The 18,865-nt window shown below is 48.1% G+C and overlaps 1 pseudogene; it reads left to right on the forward strand.

The window, feature by feature from the left end:
• LOC108633345 overlaps positions 1–8,017 on the forward strand; it is a 54,520-nt pseudogene extending 46,503 nt beyond the window's left edge.

Genomic DNA, 18,865 nt, shown 5'->3' on the forward strand with positions numbered 1-18,865 from the left:
ATATGGATCGATACAGCCTGGCAGGGAACAATCATCAACAGCCACCAGCCACCAGCCTCCACCTCCCAGACTCTTGACATAAAACACCCCTGGGGCTGAGTTCATCTTAACCACAGGACATAGATGCTGCATGGAATCCCTCCATGCCCTGGCGGATCTGCTGGTGCAAGGGACACTGTGAGCCTCAGTGGAGTGTGAAGGTGGAGGCATCTAAAGCCCTGTATTTATTGCTAGTGGACAAAGTGACTGGACCATTGTGCAATTTTCAGTAAACTTTTCAAAGCATACTATACATACTTATTTTTCGTTTCACAGCTATTTGTAAGGCCTCCCCAGACAGCCATTTTGCTTTTTTGCATTTCTTTTCCATGGGGATGGTCTTGATCCCTGTCTCCTGTACAATGTCATGAACTTCAGTCCATAGTTCATCAGCACTCTATCTATCAGATCTACTCCCTTAAATCTATTTCTCACTTCCACTGTATAATCATAAAGGATTTGATTTAGGTCATACCTGAATGACCTAGTGGTTTTCCCTATTTTCTTCAATTCAAGTCTGAATTTGGTAATAAGGAGTTCATGATCCGAGCCACAGTCAGCTCCTGGTCTTGTTTTTGTTGACTGTATAGAGCTTCTCCATCTTTGGCTGCAAAGAATATAATCAATCTGATTTCAGGGTTGACCATTCTGGCGATGTCCATGTGGTAGAGTCTTCTCCTGTGTTGTTGGGAAGAGGGTGTTTGCTATGACCCGTGCATTTTCTTGGCAAAACTCTATTTGTCTTTGCCCTGCTTCATTCTGCATTCCTAGGCCAAATTTGCCTGTTAACTCCAGGTGTTTCTGGGGGCTTCCCTAGTGGCTCAGATGGTAAAGCATCCTGTCTGAAATGCAGATGACCCGGGTTCGACCCCTGCATTTGGGAAGATCCCCCTGGAGAAGGAAATGGCAGCTCACTCCAGTATTCTTGGCCTGGAAAATCCCATGGACTGCAGAGCCTGGTAAGTTACCATCCATGGGGTCGCAAAGAGTCAGACATGACTGAGTCACTTCACTTCACTTCACTTCCAGGTGTGTCTTGACTTCCTACTTTTGCATTCCAGTCCCCTATAATGAAAAGGACATCTTTTTTGGGTGTTTGTTCTAAAACGTCTTGTAAGTCTTCATAGAATCGTTCAACTTCAGCTTCTTCAGCGTTAGTGGTTGGGACATAGACTTGGATTGCTGCTAAGCTGCTAAGTCACTTGAGTAGTGTCCAGGGAACTTTCTCTCCTTATATGCCTTACTTCCTGGTCACGTACCGATTTTGTTGCACTGGCCGTGTTACTGCTTCTCACTGGTAAGCTGGAGATTTTCATGATGGGACAGGAAGGGTGGGGTGTGGAGGGGGATGAGGGGTGGGGAAGGCTTGGGGGAGCAGCATGGTGGGGAGTTAGAACTGGGAAAAATGGTCTGTGGTATGAGAGACAGGAAGACAAGACATAGACTGTTATTTCCCACCCTTGGCATTACTGATCTCCTAGGCTGGAACAGCCTTCAGTGTGGGGGCTAACCTGTGCACTGTAGGGTTTTCTTAATTTAATCATTGTTGGATGCGTAGCATCTATGAACTATGTTCATTAGATATGGGTGACACCAACCCCCCAAATTGTGACAATCAGAATGTCTCCAGGGAGTTTCTTGGTGGCTTCACCTCAGATCACTGGCTCAGTCGTGTCCAACTCTGTGCAACCCCATGGGGTGCAGCACGCCAGGCTTCCCTGTCCATCACCAACTCCCAGAGCCCGTTCAAACTCATGTCCATCGAGTTAGTCATGCCGTCCGGCCATCTCATCTTCTGCCGTCCCCTTCTCCTCCCGCTTTCAATCTTTCCCAGCATCAGGGTCTTTTCCAATGAGTCGATTCTTTGCATCAGTTCAGTTCAGTTCATCAAGTGACCAAAATATTGGAGTTTCAGCTTCAGCATCAATGCTCCCAATAAATAGTCAGGACTGGTTTCCTTTAGGATGGACTGGTTGGATTTCCTGGCTGTCCAATGGACTGTCAAGAGTCTTCTTCAGCACCACAGGTCAAAAGCATCAATTCTTTGGTGCTCAGCTTTCTTTATAGTCCAACTCTCACATCCATACATGACTACTGGAAAAACCATAGCCTTGACTAGACGGAACTTTGTCGGCAAAGTAATGTCTCTACTTATTAATATGCTGACTAGCGTGGTCACACCTTTTCGTCCAAGGAGCAAGTGTCTTTTAATTTCATGGCTGCAGTCACTGTCTGCAGTGGTTTTGGAGCCCAAGAAAAGAAAGTCTTTCACTGTTTCCATTGTTTCCTTATCTACTTGCCCTGAAGTGAAGGGACTGGATGCCATGACCTTCATTTTTCGAATGTTGAGTTGTAAGCCAGCCTTTTCCCTCTTCTCTTTCGCTTTCATCAATAGGCTCTTCAGTTCCTCTTCACCTTCTGTCATCATGGCGGTGTCATCTGTGTATCTGGTGGTTTAGTGGTTAGGATTCTGGGATTTTGCCGCCATGGCCCAGGTTCATCTGTGGCAAGGGAATGGAGATCCTACAAACCATGGCATGGCCAAAAAGGAACCCACAACAAAGCAAAGAGAATGTCTCCAGACATTGCCAACAGGCCCTTGGGGAACAAAACCACTCCCAGCTGAGAAGCACTTACTTAGACTGACAAGTTTCTCCCTCTGTACTGAGACCAAACTTTTTTTTAATTGAGAGAAAATTTACATAGCATAAAATTAACCATTTAATTATTCTCCCCAATTTTGTTGAGTTAATTGACATCCAACATTGTATAAGTTTAAAGTGTACCACATGATGATTTGATAGACACGTCTACTGTGAGATGACGGCCGCAGTAAGAAACAAGCTACCTTAAAGTGTACTTAGAGGGACTTAGTACCTTCACAGTGTCGTGTAACCATCACCTGCATCTAGTTCCAAACATTTGCATCACAAGCAAAGGAAACCCTGCACCCACTGAGCAGTCACTGTCCATCTATCCACCACCATCAGCCCTCCTGACACTGTAGCCACAGGTCTGCTTTCTGTCTCTATGGATTTGGTCATTTTGGATGTCTCATATTTCATCTTTCCCACAGGACAACTGGTTCTGGGAGCTCCTGAGTCAACCCTGCTTTACAACAGAGTTTCGGTTCTCAGTTTCATCATCATCTCTGGCTTCATTAAGGGAGACCTGTGCAACTGGAAGCTCACAGAACAGGACTACACATTGAACACGTCTGCATCCAGTGGTACCTCTAGGTTAGGAGGGTTCACTTGTGACACTAGTGACACTAGTGTGTCAGAGGGTGCAAGTCTGGGAATCTGGTGGGGACTAAAGAGTGGCAACCCACTCCAGGATTCTTGCCTGGAGAATTGCATGGTCAGAGGAGCCTGGCAGGCTAGAGTCCATGAGGTTGGAAGAGTCAGACATGGCTTAGTGACTAAACCACTACCAAAGAGACCTGGGCTGATGGATCTAAGTGATGGGGGTCCTGGAGCCCAGCACTTGTGGTATGAAGGGAAGAGTCCAGTAGGGATGGCTGAGCTCACCTCACCCATGTTCTTCCTCATTCCTTCTCTCACCGTGGGCTGGGGCCTCTGGGTTCTGGAGGGTTTGCACCTTTTGGCTTTGATGGGATTCTCCAGGGAGCAGCTCTGTGTTTCTACACATTTGTTGATTTTGATGCCATTGTCACTAAAGGTAATATAGTCACTGTGCTTTCCATTAGAGGTTTGGCCACAGATTAGGCTGCCCTTGGGCATAGGGATTGGTAGAAGGTTCGGCTGCTTTTGATGGTGCAAGAGGAGAGGGGGTATTGTGCTTTCGCTCCCTGTGTTTTCCTAACCTAGTACATCCCTGCTTCCTGCAGGGGAAGAAGCCCTCAATCCTCAGCGGTCCATCCCCGTGAGCACCATGATCACGATCTTCATCTGCTTTGTGGTGTGCTTTGGTGTCTCAGCAGCACTCACCCTCGTGGTGCCCTACTGCCAGATCCGTCCTGAGAGCCCCTGGCCAGAGGCTTTCCTCCTTGTTGGGCGGGGCCCTGCCAGATATGTCGTGGCTGTTGGTAGCCTCTGTGTTCTTACATCCAGGTCAGTGTCATGTGCCGGGAGCCAGTGTGAGGAATCCCGCCCGTGACAAGGTCATGAGGAAGGAAACTGACATACGCAAGGCGTGCTCAGACTTCAGGGGCCCCTCTGGAAATTCCTAAGCATGTACCCCAACAAAAATCTGCCGGCTTCTGTGCTCTGCTTTTCTACTCTTCTGACATTTTCTGGAAAAAGTCAATTCAGGGCTTTAGTCTTTTGCATTTGAAAGAGCGTTTCAATCCAAATACCCCTTTGATGGCTTTCTAGCCTGCCTGCAGCACTCGTACAGCTGCGCCTGTGATTGTTTGAGGCCTCCTGACCGCAGGAGGCACAGGAAGCTTAAAACATCCTAGGAATGTAGGAGCTTCCGAAGAGTCAAAATCTTTAGAATAGGACTGATTAAAGGTTTCATTTGTTGAGTCAATGCTTGCTGCCAAATTTTCATATCCTTTATTTTTAGATATAGTTGGTATATAGAAAAACAAGTAGTAGACCTGGTATTACCAACATTAGATCTTTGAGTTAAGTACCTTCTTTGTTATAACCCACTGCACCTTTGTTCTATAGAGATGTAACTTTAATGCTTTAAGGAGATGCAGATTAAAGAAAAACACTTCAGGGGAAACAAAATTAACATTCATTAAGGAAGAGAGCCAAAAAGTGTTAACAAGCCTCTTGGCCAGAAGATAATGTAAATCACCTGAGACCTTTTGTATACAAAATGATACACAGAAAGAGTCTGGGCTGCGAACGCTACATAACTTTGTGTTACCCATTGATCTCCATGTTTAATCAAAAGTATAAAAGGCCTTCTGAACAATAAAGGATGGGGGCCAGCTTCTTGGACCAGTTTCTCGGACCAGTTTCGCGAACTAGTCTCTCGGCCTGGTTTCTTGGGAATCTGGCTCCCTCCGTGTCTCTCTCTCTTCTTCTCTCCCTTTCCTTCTCTCTGCTCTTTACTTTAATTTCAGGCTGAATTTCCATCTGGGGCGCGGAGGCTCGCCAGGTCTACTTACTTGCCCTGGCTGTTAAGACCCACGCGAAAGGGAGCCTAAGGCGAGGCACCCTTAGATATTCAAGCGGGCGCCGGTGGCCCAACGTAGATGGTGCAAATTCCTTGTCTGGAATTTTATTGGTCTTCCGCGTAAACTAAGCTATTCATCCCTCTTCCTCCACTTAATCATCCTACTACACTATAGTTTCTTAATCTAATCTTATATTAATAACTAAGTCTTTCCACGCCAACGCCGTCCACCCTTCAAATTCCCTGGATCCACCGGGGCTGGACCCCGGCAGTCATGGTTTTCTCCCCATCTACTATCAGATGCTCAGGTATCCCAGCCCTTGGGATTGAGAGACAAGTGGGAAGGACACCTTGACCCAAGTAGACTAGGGAACAGAAGCCCCGGTCCTCCCTTCCCGTCTCTCCATGTCCTCATACACGTTTCCGCTTTCTTTTCCAGTCTCCTCGGTGATATGTTCCCCATGCCTCGGGGGATGTGCGTGATGGCAGAGGATGGAATCCTTTTTCGGGGACTTTCCAGATCCACGGCTGCACCCGAATACCCATTATGGCCATCATGTCTTCTGGCATCTTTGCAGGTGACTAAACAAAACCTTGTTTGATCATTTCCTTACCTTGGATATTTCTGGCTGTTTCTCACTCCCTTCCCCACCTTGTCTGTGCCCTCATCCTGGCAGTCATGGCGTTACTCTTCGAGTTCAGCGATCTGGTGGACCTCCTATCAATCGGGACCCTGCTTGCTGACTCCCTCGTGGTTCTTTCTGTCCTTGCCCTCAGGTGAGACTCCACTGCACCTTGGCTGGGGGTCATGGACTCAAGAGGAGCTAAGATTCTTCTAGCTTCGTGTCCTGCATCTGCTGAAGTTGGGAAAGAGTTGGATTAACTGTCTGATATTGGATAAGTATAGGGGCTGCTGTCAATCCTGCCGTAATATCCTTTCACTCGCGTACCAGCCAGATCAGAATTGCAGCAAGAAGGAGAAAACAGAGGAGGAAATTGAGGTGAAGCCTGAAGTTAAACAAAATCCTCCAGAGCCTGTATCTGAAGCAGGAAATTCAAACATTCTAAAGAGTCTGTGGTTCCCTCCCAGCACCATCCCCACCCAGAAATCTGGCCAGATTGTCAATGGATACGCCTTCCTGTTTGGTGACCAGTGGGACTTCTTTTTGGTGGTATTCTGAAATTGACAGGATGGGTTGGAAATAGGTGTCTATTTCAGGCAAGAAGTAGTAGAGATATGATGGCCCCTCCTGATGTGGGCAGCCTGAGGAGGGGTGTGACCCGAGGTCCTGACATCTTTGTCTTCTGGGTCCAGCCTGTTCTCCTCCACCTTGACCCTTGCCGTTCTCCTGCTGATAATCCTGAGCCTGGTCCTGGCCCAGTGGCCCAGCCAGCTGTTCTCTGGAGACCCCGTGCTCACAACAGTGGCTGTGCTGCTGCTGTTCATCACTGGGGTCACAGTCATCATCTGGAGGCAGCCCCAGGACCCCACTGCTCTTCCATTCAGGGTAGGCGAGGGACTTCCCTGGTGGTCCAGTGGTTAAGAATCTACCTTGCAATGCAGGGCATGTGGGTTAGATTCCAGGTCAGGGAACAAATACCCAACCAGGACATGCCACAGGGCAACTAAGCCCACACACCAGAACTAGAGAAGCCCTTGGTCCACAACTCGGTTCCGACACAGCCAAATTAATTAATTTTTAAAAGTAAGTGACCTTCTGTGCCCAAACTATCCACCTTAAGTGAATGAAGTCTGCCTGCTTTGAGGTCTAAACATCCTTTGCTGGACATGAGAAGATGGGAAATTGCTGAAGCCAACAGACCCTTCCCTGACCCACACTCAGTGCTTCACACACCCAGCTTCAGTAGGCACTGAACACATGGCTTCAAAAGCGCTGGAGTCTTCCTGCCCACATGTGGGTCGGGTCTCCCTTTCAGACATCTGGGCTGTGTCCAGGGATGACCTGACTCTGCCCACAGGTCCCTGCTCTGCCTGTCCTCCCGCTGGTCAGCATCTTCGTGAACGTTTCCCTGATGATGCAGATGACCTCTGGAGCCTGGATCCAATTCAGTGTCTGGAATGCCATTGGTAAGTGGTTTTCTGGGATTAAAAGACCTCTCAATGGACTGATCCCCATCTTCTTCCTACCACCACTCCCCTAAACTGTGTCAGACACCCTCATAGGAGACCTAGTGAGCAAGTGTGGGGTTCCCTGGTGTCTCAGGGGTAAAGAATCCACCTGCCAATGCAGGAAATATAAGAGACACAGGTTCAATCCCTGGGTCAGGAGGATCCCTGGAGGAGGAAATAGCAACCCACTCCAGTACACTTGACTGGAGAATACCATGGGCAGAGGAGCATGGAGGGCTACGGTCTGTGGGGTCACAAAAGAGCCAGTCAGGACTGAGGAACTGAGCATGCACACGAGCGTGCACATGAGTGTGTATCAGTACGGAGAGCACCTATTTCCCTTCTCACTGTCTCATTTCCCTACTAGGATTTGCCATATACTTTGGCTATAGGATCCGACACAGCCTGGAGGAGAACAATGAGCAACAGCTTCTAGCCTGCACCTTCCAGACTCCTCACCCAAGCATCCCTGCTGCTGAATCATCTTAACCACAGGACACAGATGCCATGTGGAGTCCCTCCATCCGCTAGAGGAATCTTCTGGTTCAAGGGGCACTTTGAGCCTCTATGGACAATGAAGGTGCAATGCATTTAGGGACCTATATTTATTGCCAGTGGACAAATGACGTACATGCTGAATAGTTTTTAAGTTTTCTTTTCAGACCACGATACACATACCAAAAGGGCATGCTTTGTAAGTGTGCAGCAAGATGATATTTCACAAAGAATGTATAACAATGTAAGCAGCTACTGGAGAAAGAAATAAAATATGAACCTGCTCATGCAAAGCTCCTACTTGTGCTTCTTTTTAGGAAAAATGCAGAGATGGCTGTCTGGGGAGGAAAGGCAGGTGACTGTGTACTGTGTCCAGTGCTGCCCTTGAAATATAGGACAGAGGTAAGCTGGAAGGGAAAGGAAGGGAACAGATGCACTGGGCTAACAGTAACACAAGAAAGCTAAGGCGGCTATGTTACCATCAGAAAGCAGACCCTAAGAAAGGAGAAGAATATCAGACAGAGCGGATCATGTCATCATGGTAAAATGATCGCTTTTATCTTTTCCCCAGCTTTCTGGAGACATAGTGCCATCTTTTGTAAATGATTATTTCTCTTTACTTTTCTGTCACAGACTCTTGGAGTTACACAGTAGAGTCGATGATGAAAAGTTCTTAATTGGAAAAAAACCAATACCTGCATTGTCAGAGGTGAGGGAAAGAAGTAGTAAGTAGTGATTTATTGACAAATGACTACAACTGGGTGGAACTAAAAGACAGGAAAGGAAATGGGATAGTCATGTGAAAGAGTTACTGCAGAACAGAGTGCCTGACACTGAGATTATGCACATTCAAGATGCTGATAATAGTGAACCAGAGGGTTGTTTGTGGGAATGAGCAACTGGCAGTAGAGTGAAGGAGGGATACAGGTCAAGAAACTGAGTAGCAAGGTATTAGATAAATGAAAATACAGTGGAGGTGGACGGACAGAATTAAGGAATACACTACCTTGCCAGTTCTCATGACAGTACAGGCTTAGGAAGAAATGAACGGAGATTGAAACTGTCAGGTGAAACTTTGTCGGAAGGGGTTGACATCACCTGTTTCGACTGTTCTTCGCTTACTGCTGGGGGCCAACCAGATATCCTGTGCTACCAATGTGTAACAGGCAACACTGAACACCGCCCATAAAAGAGCCTTGATGAGAAACTGAATCAACCCTTCCAGGTTCTTCTAGCCGGTCTAAGGATTAAATTGACATGAGATAGCTTAATGGGACAAAAACCAAGTGTAGCTCAATAGTGCAATGAAGGTGAAAGAGGAGAGTGAAAAAGCTGGCTTACAACTCAACATTCATAAAAACGAAGATCACGGCATCCGAGTCCCATCACTTCATGGCAAATAGATGGGGAAACAATGGAAACAGTGGCAGATTTTATTTTCTTGGGCTCCAAAATCACTGCAGACAGTGACTGCAGCCATGAAATTAAGACACTTGCTCCTTGGAAGAAAAGCTATGACAAGGCTTCACAGTGAATTAAAAAACAGAGCCATCACTTTGCCTGACAAAGGTCCATATAGTCAAAGCTATGCTTTTTCCAGTAGTCACGTTGGATGTGAGAGCTGGACTATAAAGAAAGCTCAGCACTGGAAGAATTGATGCTTTTGAACTGTGGTGTTGGAGAAGATGCTTGAGAGTCCCGTGGACTGCAAGGAGATCTAGCCAGTCCATCCTAAAGGAAATCAGTCCTGAATATTCATCGGAAGGACTGATGTTGAAGCTGAAACTCCAATACTTTGGCCACCTGATGGGAAGAGCTGACTCATTGGAAACGACCTTGATGCTGGGAAAGATCAAGGGCAGGAGGAAAAGGGGACGACACAGGATGAGATGGTTGGATGTCATCACCAAACTCAACGGACATGAGTTTGAGCAAACTCTGGGAGCTGGTGATGGACAGGGAAGCCTGCTGTGCTGACAGTCCGCGGACTGAGCGACTGAACAACAATACAGGGGAGAGACCAGAGAAAGCTGAGCAACTTGCCAGAATAACCCAATCCTTTCCCTTCCGTCCCGTCTTCAGTGAAAGACTCTAGAGAGCGCTGGGGGCAGTGGTCTGGGACTTGAAAGAGAAGGAGGCAATTCACATGAAGATGGAAAAACAAATGGTTGGGAGACTAATGTTAGCCAGACCAGGTAGAGAACATGAGACAGAGAGGGGTCTCAGATCTATAAGTCTCAGTGGGTTTCCTGATAACTTGGAAACATTTCCTTGCATGCAGAGATGTTTGCCTTAGTAATTTTAGTCATTTTAATTACACATATTAATCAGAATTCTTAACCCTTAGAAACATTAGTTTCTAGTGAGAAACAAGAAGTAAACAATTATGAACTATTTGTTATACCAGTATTTTTTTTAAAAATTGAAGTATCTCCAATTAAAATGAAATAATTTTTTAGATAAGAAATGCTATCAACTTAAAAAAATCCAAGTATCATTGGTTTACCATATAACATTAGTTTTCCAAATATAGAGCACAGTGACTTGGTATTTTTACAGATGATACTCCAGTAGAAGTTACACAAGACAATGGCTATAATTCCTTGTGCTCCAAACATATCCTTACTGATTATGTATTCAGTTCAGTCACTCAGTCGCATCCGACTCTTTGCGACCCCACTGACTCCAGCATGCTAGGCCTCCCTGTCCACCACCAACACTCAGAGCTTATTCAAACTCATGTCCACCGAGTTGGTGGTGCCATCCAACCATCTCCCCTGTCGTCCCCTTCTCCTCCTGCCTTGTGTCTCTTAATCCCATACCCTCAATTTGCCCCTTCCCCCTTCCCTCTCTTCACAGATGGCCACTTGTCAGTTTTCTGAGTTGGTGAGGCTGTTTCTGTTTTGCTATATACATTCATTTATATTATTTTTTCAGATTCTACACATAATATTATACAGCATCTGTAAAAATACCAAAATCACTAGGTAGTATACCTAAAAGTAATATCAACCAAGTCTGTTTGAATAAATAATGAGTTAGACATCCACTCAGGAGGAAAAGCACCTCTGTGGGTATGGGGGACACAGCTCCATCTGCCCAAGGAGCCCTGGAGGAGTCGTGTCTGTTGTGCATCTGGGCCACAGGCCGACAGACCTCGCTATGGGCTGTAGGACCTGCAGAACCAGGAAACCTGCACAGACTCCTCTGACGGTGATGCTGCCGGTGGTGGCGGCGGTCATGGTGATGGCGGTGGTGGAAACCCAGAGATTCTGACCTAGAGATTCCCTGCAAGGGAGGGGATTTGCAGGTCAACCTTCACTCGGAGAAGGCAATGGCACCCCGCTCCAGTACTCCTGCCTGGAAAATCCCATGGACGAATGAGGCTGGTTGGCTGCAGTCCATGGGGTCACTAAGAGTCGCACATGACTGAGCGACTTCACTTTCACTTTTCACTTTCACGCATTGGAGAAGGAAATGGCAACCCACCCCAGGATTCTTGCCTGGAGAATCCCAGGGACGGCGAGCCTGGTGGGCTAGGGTCCATGAGGTTGCAAAGAGTCGGACAGGACTGAAGAGACTATAGGCATGCAGCCTTCACTGAGGGAGCGAGGATTCTGGAGTTAAAACAAAACAAAACAAAACAAAGATGTCTGATCAAGGCTTACATAGCAGAAGCTTTCCCCTCCCCCTCACAAGGAAACAGCCCATGGGGTTGATGTCCCACCACAGAAAAACCTGGCCTAGTTCTGCAGACATCCCTGGGAACACCTGTTTCTCTACAGCAGCACCGGAGACCTGAGCTGGGGGAACCCCCATGACGAGGGAGAGGAAGGGTTTTGAGGAAGGGTTTTGGTAAAGAGGCTGATAAACACTGTGAAGGGCAAGAAAGTGACCGCTCCCCAGAGGCAGTTCACTGACAAGCGTCTGGGAGCAGCACAACCTGGAACCTCCCTCCTGGGTCCCCGGGCACCCTCAGTGCCCCGGGTGCGAGATCCACCGCGGCCCCCCCTGCCCCTACTCTTCGGGGTCTCTTAGTGTGACCCTCCCCCTGCAGCCCCCATGGGAGCTCTGGTAGGGAAGGAGCTGGCTCAGAAAACCAGCCCCTGCTATGGGCCAGGGTCCCGCAGACTTGAGGTCTAGCGCCACCTTCTGGAAATCCAAAGACAAGAGGCAGCCTGGTGAGTTTTAAGAGCAGTTCAGTTCAGTTCAGTCCAGTGGCTGAGTCGTGTCTGACTCTGTAACCCCATGGACTGCAGCACGCCAGGCTTCCCTGTCCATCACCAACTCCTGGAGCTTCCTCAGACTCATGTCAATCGAGTCTGTGATGCCAGCCAACCCTCTGTCATCCCCTTCTCCTCCTGCCTTCAATCTTCCCAGCACCAAGGTCTTTTCCAATGAGTGAGCTCTTCACATCAGGCGCTAAAGTATTGGACTTTCAGCTTCAGCATCAGTCCTTCCAATGAATATTCAGGACTGATTTCCTTTAGGATGGACTGGTTGGATCTCCTTGCAGTCCAAGGGACTCTCAAGAGTCTTCTCCAACACCACAGTTCAAAAGCATCAATTCTTCAGCACTCAGCCTTCTTTATAGTCCAACTCTCACATCCATTCATGACTATTGGAAAAACCATAGCTCTGACTAGAAGGACATTTGTCAGCAAAGTAATGACTCTGCTTTTTAATATGCTGTCTAGGTTGGTCATAACTTTCCTCCCAAGGAGCAAGCGTCTTTTACTTTCATGGTTCCAATCACCATGCAATGAGTCAGTTCTTCTCATCCGGCAGCCAAAGTATTGCATCTTTAGCTTCACCAGCAGTTTTTCCAATGAATATTCAGGACTGATTTCTTTTAGGATCGCAGACCAGACAGAAACGCTTAAGAATTCTTCCACAAGAGGGAGCAAGGAAAGTGGAGCAGGTGTAGGGAGAGAAAGACAGGAAACCTCAGGAATTAACACCACCATCAAACAGAATACTCCAGCTCCAGGGAACCACCACAGACTGAAGGATGAGTCTGCTCCTTCAAATGTGAGATGAAAGACTGCAAAAGAATACATAAAAAATCAAGCCGATGTGCCATCACAAATAAAGATACTATGTTTCCAATAAGCTACAACATGGATGAGCCTTGTGGCCATTACTAAGAGAAGGCATCTCCATAGGAAATGACAAAGACCGAAGGTTTCCACTTAAGTGAAGTACCTAGAGGAGGTAGATTAATAGAGTAGAATGGTGATTGCCAGGAACTGCAGCGGAGGAAGAGGGGATTTTTGTTTAATGTGTACAGTTTCAGTTTTGCAAGATGAAAAAAAGCTCAAGAGATTGGTTCTACAAACTATGAATGTCCTTAACACTTTTTTTTTGTCCTTAGCAGTTTTGAACTGGACACTTAAAATGGTTAAAATGGTAAATTTTACGTTACTCATGTTTTACCACACTAAAGACTATCTCAGAACTACCCACTGATGGTTACCACAGCAGAGTCAGGGCTGATAGCTACACTGCAGGTGTTTTCCCCCAACTCCAATCTCACCCCAACAACCCAGGGGTGAGGACTGTCTGCTGTGCTCAGGACTCCCCGCTTCGGTTCTTGGAGATGTCTCAGCTCCAGCTCTGCATGGCTTACCCTCAGCCTCCCTGACTGACCCAGGTCTCCAGGCTCTGCTCCAAGGATCCAGTAAGTCTCCAGTCAGCCTCTTCTGTGGGAGACTGGGCACTGAGTTCACGTCCTCCCAAAGAGACCCCTACAATCCCAGAGTGCAGGGGGTCAGCCCAGCTCCAGCCTGAGGGTGGAGAGACCCGTTTTCTAGATGAAAGTGTCTACACTGTGTCTGTGTGTGTGTGTGCAAGGAAAGGTGGGGGAGATTAGATCAGTGCTGTGAGACTCTAAGACAATTTTCAGTTCAGGTCAGTTCAGTAGCTCAGTCGTGTCCGACTCTTTGCAACCCCATGAATCGCAGCACGCCAGGCCTCCCTGTCCATCACCAACTCCCAGAGTTCACTCAGACTCACGTCCATCGAGTCAGTGATGCCATCAAGCCATCTCATCCTCGGTCGTCCCCTTCTCCTCCTGCCCCCAATCCCTCCCAGCATCAGAGTCTTTTCCAATGAGTCAACTCTTTGCATGAGGTGGCCAAAGTACTGGAGTTTCAGCTTTAGCATCATTCCTTCCAAAGAAATCCCAGGGCTGATCTTCAGAATGGACTGGTTGGATCTCCTTGCAGTCCAAGAGACTCTCAAGAGTCTTCTCCAACACCACAGTTCAAAAGCATCAATTCTTCGGCACTCAGCTTTCTTCACAGTCCAACTCTCACATCCATCCATGACCACAGGAAAAAGTATAGCCTTGACTAGACGGACCTTAGTCGGCAAAGTAATATCTCTACTTTTCAATATGCTATCTAGGTTGGTCATAACTTTTCTTCCAAGACAATTTTATTCATGTTCAAATAATATAATCGATTAATTACCCTTAAGTAGGGCTTATGATGTGGACACTGATTTCAGGCTTCTGTATTTTTCTGGCCCTTGGAATCTATGGGATCGTCCTCTTCTGCAGAGATTGGGGTAACTGTAAGGGACCAAATTCTTGCTGACTTATATTCAGTCCCCTTTGGGTTTCCTACACCCAGTAACTGTGTGAAGCTTGTTCTATTACTTATCATGGGCAGCAATTTTTTTAAATGGTGGTAAAATACACATCACATAACATTAACCAACTTAACCGTTTTAAGTATACAGTCCAAAAATGGTAAGGATATTTACGTGGTTGTGCACCCAGTCCCTGGAACACTTTCACCTGTGTCCCCATTGAACGATGACTCCCCAGCTCCCCCTTTACCTCAGCCCCTGGCCAACCACCTTCTGCATTTGTCTGCATGGCTTGACTCTGTCAGGACTTCATAGACTGTGGAATCATGCGATATTTGCATTTTTGTGACTGGCTTAGGTCACTCAGCATGAACGTCCTCCATGTAGCTCCCCAATGCAGCATGCGCCAGAAGTTCCTGCCTTTTTAAGGTAGTAATATTCCACTGTGGGCATAGACCACCCTGTGTTTATTCATTCCTTCCTGGATGAATATTTGTGTTGCTTCTAACTTTCAACTTTCCAACTTGCCAGAAGAATCCTGTGGATAGAGGAGTCTGGCAGGCTGCAGTCAATGGGGTCGCAAACAGTTGGATATGACTGTATGACTTTAATTTTCAACTTTCAGCTCCTATGAATAATGCTGCTGTGACCCTGGGTGTACAGATATCTCTTTGAGAATCTATTTTCATTTCTTTGAGGTGTACTTGCTGAAGTGGAATTGCTGGATTCTTGCAAATTATTTTTAACTTTGGAGCAACCACCATTGTTATCCTGGGCAGGTGCGCCATTTGACAGGCGCAAGAGCTCATCAGCAGAATTTAAACAAGAAGAAGACGCGGGTCCAGAGAACTAAATGACTTCCTCAAAGGCACAAGGTGTTGGCGGGACCAAGATTCTAATCAGAGCTTCCTGGCTCTTTGAATGCTTGCTCTGAACCAAAATGCTAAACTTGGACTTTGGAGTTACAGCGGCGGAAGCCACCTGGCAGGTGACTTCTGTAACTGGATCAGTCTAGCCTTGCCGAGCCCTGTAGTGAGCTGTGTCTCATGCCTCAAAGAGCAGGACACAGAGTCCTGCCATTTCCGATTCAGAATGGAGACTAGGCCTCTCGCCCTCCCGGCAGCGTTTGTTTGTTTCGAATATAACTGCTTTACAATGTTGTGTTGGTTTCTGCTGTACAACAACATGAATTAGCATTCTGTTTTCATTGATCCCATCCCTCCTTAACCGCCCGCTCCCTCCCGCCCGCATCCCACCCTCTAGGTCATCACAGAGCCCCAGCTGAGCTCCGTGTGCTATACAGCAGCTTCCCACGAGCTGTCTATGTTACACATGGCCGTGTAGATGTCGAGGCTACGATTTCAGTTTGTTCCCCACCTCGCCCCGCCCTGAGTGCACAAGTCCGTTTTCTACATTTGCTCCTCCATTCCTAACCTGTAAATAGATTCAGCAATACCGTTGTTTTTTTAAGATTCCATATACTTGCATTAATATACACTAGGTCCTGTCACACAGAGTGAAGTAAATTAGAGGCAGGCCACTCTGGTGTGTGTGGGGGTGACACTGGGGGAGAATGGATACATGAATATATATGGCTGAGTCCCTTCGCTTTTCACCTGAAACTGTCACAACATTCTTAACTGGCTATACCCCAATACAAAATAAAATGGTTTTTTTAAAGAGAAAAGAAAAAAAGAGGCCACTCTGGTTTGCTGATTTCACTGAACTGGCCTAGAGTCTGTCCCTCCCTACAAATTCCATTTCATTCTGCCCCAAAGCAGAGTTCCAATCTATATGTCAGTCTGCAAACAATGCAACAGAAAGCTACCAGGTTTCAGGATCCTTGGTGAAGAAATGCGTGGAGTCTGAGTTCTCTGATCAGCAAGCCCCTTCAAAGACACTTCGTCCCTATCCAAGAAGGCAGGGAATAATGACGATAATAACCTCCCCTGAATTACACAGGACAGCAAGACAGAGATGGTAGGCACTTTGTGCAAAATCAGACCAGCTGAGAAGTGCGGGAGCTTGGATGTGAACCAGCAGAGCAGGTTGATTTCAATGGAAAAATCACCATTCTTATCCACTCAGCTTTTACTGATTAAGCAGCTACTGCATGTGCCTGGGACTGTGCTGGCATCTTTTGCTTCTGAACAAGCAGAAAACTTTGCTTTCTAGGTTCTTTCACTGATCTAATAATCAATTTGACATGAGACAGACTAACAAATTTGATTTGTTATGTGTGAGAGTCCCAAGAAGTCTTTCTGCTTTATTTATTTTTTAATCGGAGGGTACAATGTTGTGCTGATTTCCATACGAAAGCTCAACTTGGCCATAATCATACATATATCCCTGCCCCTTGAGCCTCCCTCCCCTCCTGCAACCCCCCTTTAGGTCAACACAGAGCACGGGGCTGAGCCCCCTGTGTTATACAGCAATTCCCCATTAGCTCTGTGCTTTACACAGGGAGGTGTGTGTATATCAGTGCGACTCTCAATTCACCCCACCCTCTCCCTCCCCAGAAGTCTATTCTCTGCATCTGCCCCGTGGGGCTCCCAGGCAGAGGCCTTTCTGTCCCCCGTCTCTTATAGGCAAGACTCCGGCCGTGATGACCTTCCACAGGGCAGATTCGCGCAGTTGCTGATCGAGGGAGGAGCAGCCCCAGAACCATCTGAGATTAAAGGGACCAGAGAAGGTCATCAAGACTGGGAGGGTTGACCACCAAAGACCCCGGGTCCCCCGAGATGAGATTAAGGGAGTGCAAGCCCTGCTGACCCCATAATCTTGTCAGCACCCCACCTTAGACCCACAGTTGTAAAAGCCCTGATTCAATTCCCTGGGGTTGAACACCTCACTCTTTTGAGGCAGAGGCCTGGTGTGTCTCCCTTTGCCTGGTAAATAAGAAAGCTCTCCTCTTCTACTTCCCCCAAAATTGTCTTGGGGTTTGATTCGGCATCGGTGTACAGAGAATCTGAGTCTTCGGTAACACGAGGGCAGTCCAGTGTGGAAACAGAAACCAGAAAACTGTGCAAAGGCCACAGACCGGGAAGGAGTGCGCCGTGTGAATGGTTCACCTGCGTGTCCATGGAGCTCCTCCTCATGGGGCGGGGGAACCCACACCCTTTTCTTCTGGGTGTGTAACTGCCTTGCTTCTGTCTTCACTGAACAAACTGTGTGCTCGCCTGCTTGTTGGGCTGAGTCTCTATAATACACATTCGACCTGTCCTTGTTTCTACAGCTTTTGCCTCCTTGAGAAATGCACTTTCCAATGAGGGCAAAGGCTGGGGAAACCTTGTTTTGAGCCTCCCGCCCCTGGAGGACGAGCGGCTAGGATTCCTGGTTTTCATCCAGGCCCCTCCGGGTCCACTTGCTGGGCAGAGAATGAGGCTCTGGCTTCAAACCACCACCCAGGGCTGACACTCTCCAAGATCATTGGTGCTGAAGCCCGGGATTTCAAGGTAAAGCAGCTCATCCCAAACTGTTGGCTGGAGACTTCCGAGTCTCTCTCTCCATGAGAACCTGCTCTCACTTTCTGCTTTGTTCTCTTTCCAAGACCCACAGGTTTCAGTCTAGATCCGCTTGGTGAAGGAGCCCAAGTTCTGGTTTTTCTCTCTCCTCTCTCCCTCTCTCTTGCTGGGCTAAACTATGTCCCCAGCATGTCTCACCCTCGCTGGGAGTCTCCATGCACCTCGCCTCCCCAGGATGCCCTCCAACACTGCGCCGGTCTCTGGCCCTGCTGCCTGGGCAGCTCAGATTCTAATCTGGTCCTACTCCTGGGTGTTCTTGCCTCCAAGGTCCACAGCTGCCAGAGCTGGCGTGGTTTCTTCTGCGGGAGCGCTCGGTGTCCTTTCATATATCCCAGAGACACAGAGTCTGCCTCCTCGATGGGGTGGATTCAGTCTGCAACTTGTGCAGCAGGGGGAAGGTTCTGAGTTCTCCTCCTTAGCCGCACTGCCCCTGGGTTTCAGCTGTGGCTTTGTCTCCGCCTCTGCCTGTGAGTCGTCCACAGGGCTTTGCTCCTGAGGCTGCCCTGGAGGGCGTGGCTCTGCCCCAGGGAGGAGGGGGTGAGGGGGGTGCAGCTGCTGGGGCGGCAGGGCCCTGGGCACCAGGTGCTCATGGGAACTGGCGGCTAGGGCCCCAGGAAAGGGGCTTTCTAGCCTCTGGCAGCTCTGCCCCAGCGGCATCCAGCGTGGGGGTGGCACAGCTGCTCGGATCGTGGGAACTCTAGGGGCGCCGAGTGTGCAGGGATCCCAGCTGTCTCAGCCAAGGGAGCTCTGGCCCTCCAGGGTGTCGTCTGGCCTCTGGCAGCTGTGGTCAGAGCGCCTCCAGGCCGGTCCTTCTCTGCTCCCGGCTCCCTCCCCCGTGAAGGCAGTAACAGGCCAGCCTCTCTCTGGAGCCTTCCACTCTCCAGGGCTGACACGTGGGGACAGAGGGGCCACAGTGATGGCTCCACCATCTGTGAGTGACTCAGCAGGTGGCCCTGCCTCCCTGGCTGCCCGGGTTTCCTGCTCAGGC

The sequence above is a fragment of the Capra hircus genome, chromosome 18 (genome assembly GCF_001704415.2).
Source record: "Capra hircus breed San Clemente chromosome 18, ASM170441v1, whole genome shotgun sequence".
NCBI classification, from domain to species: Eukaryota; Metazoa; Chordata; class Mammalia; order Artiodactyla; family Bovidae; genus Capra; species Capra hircus.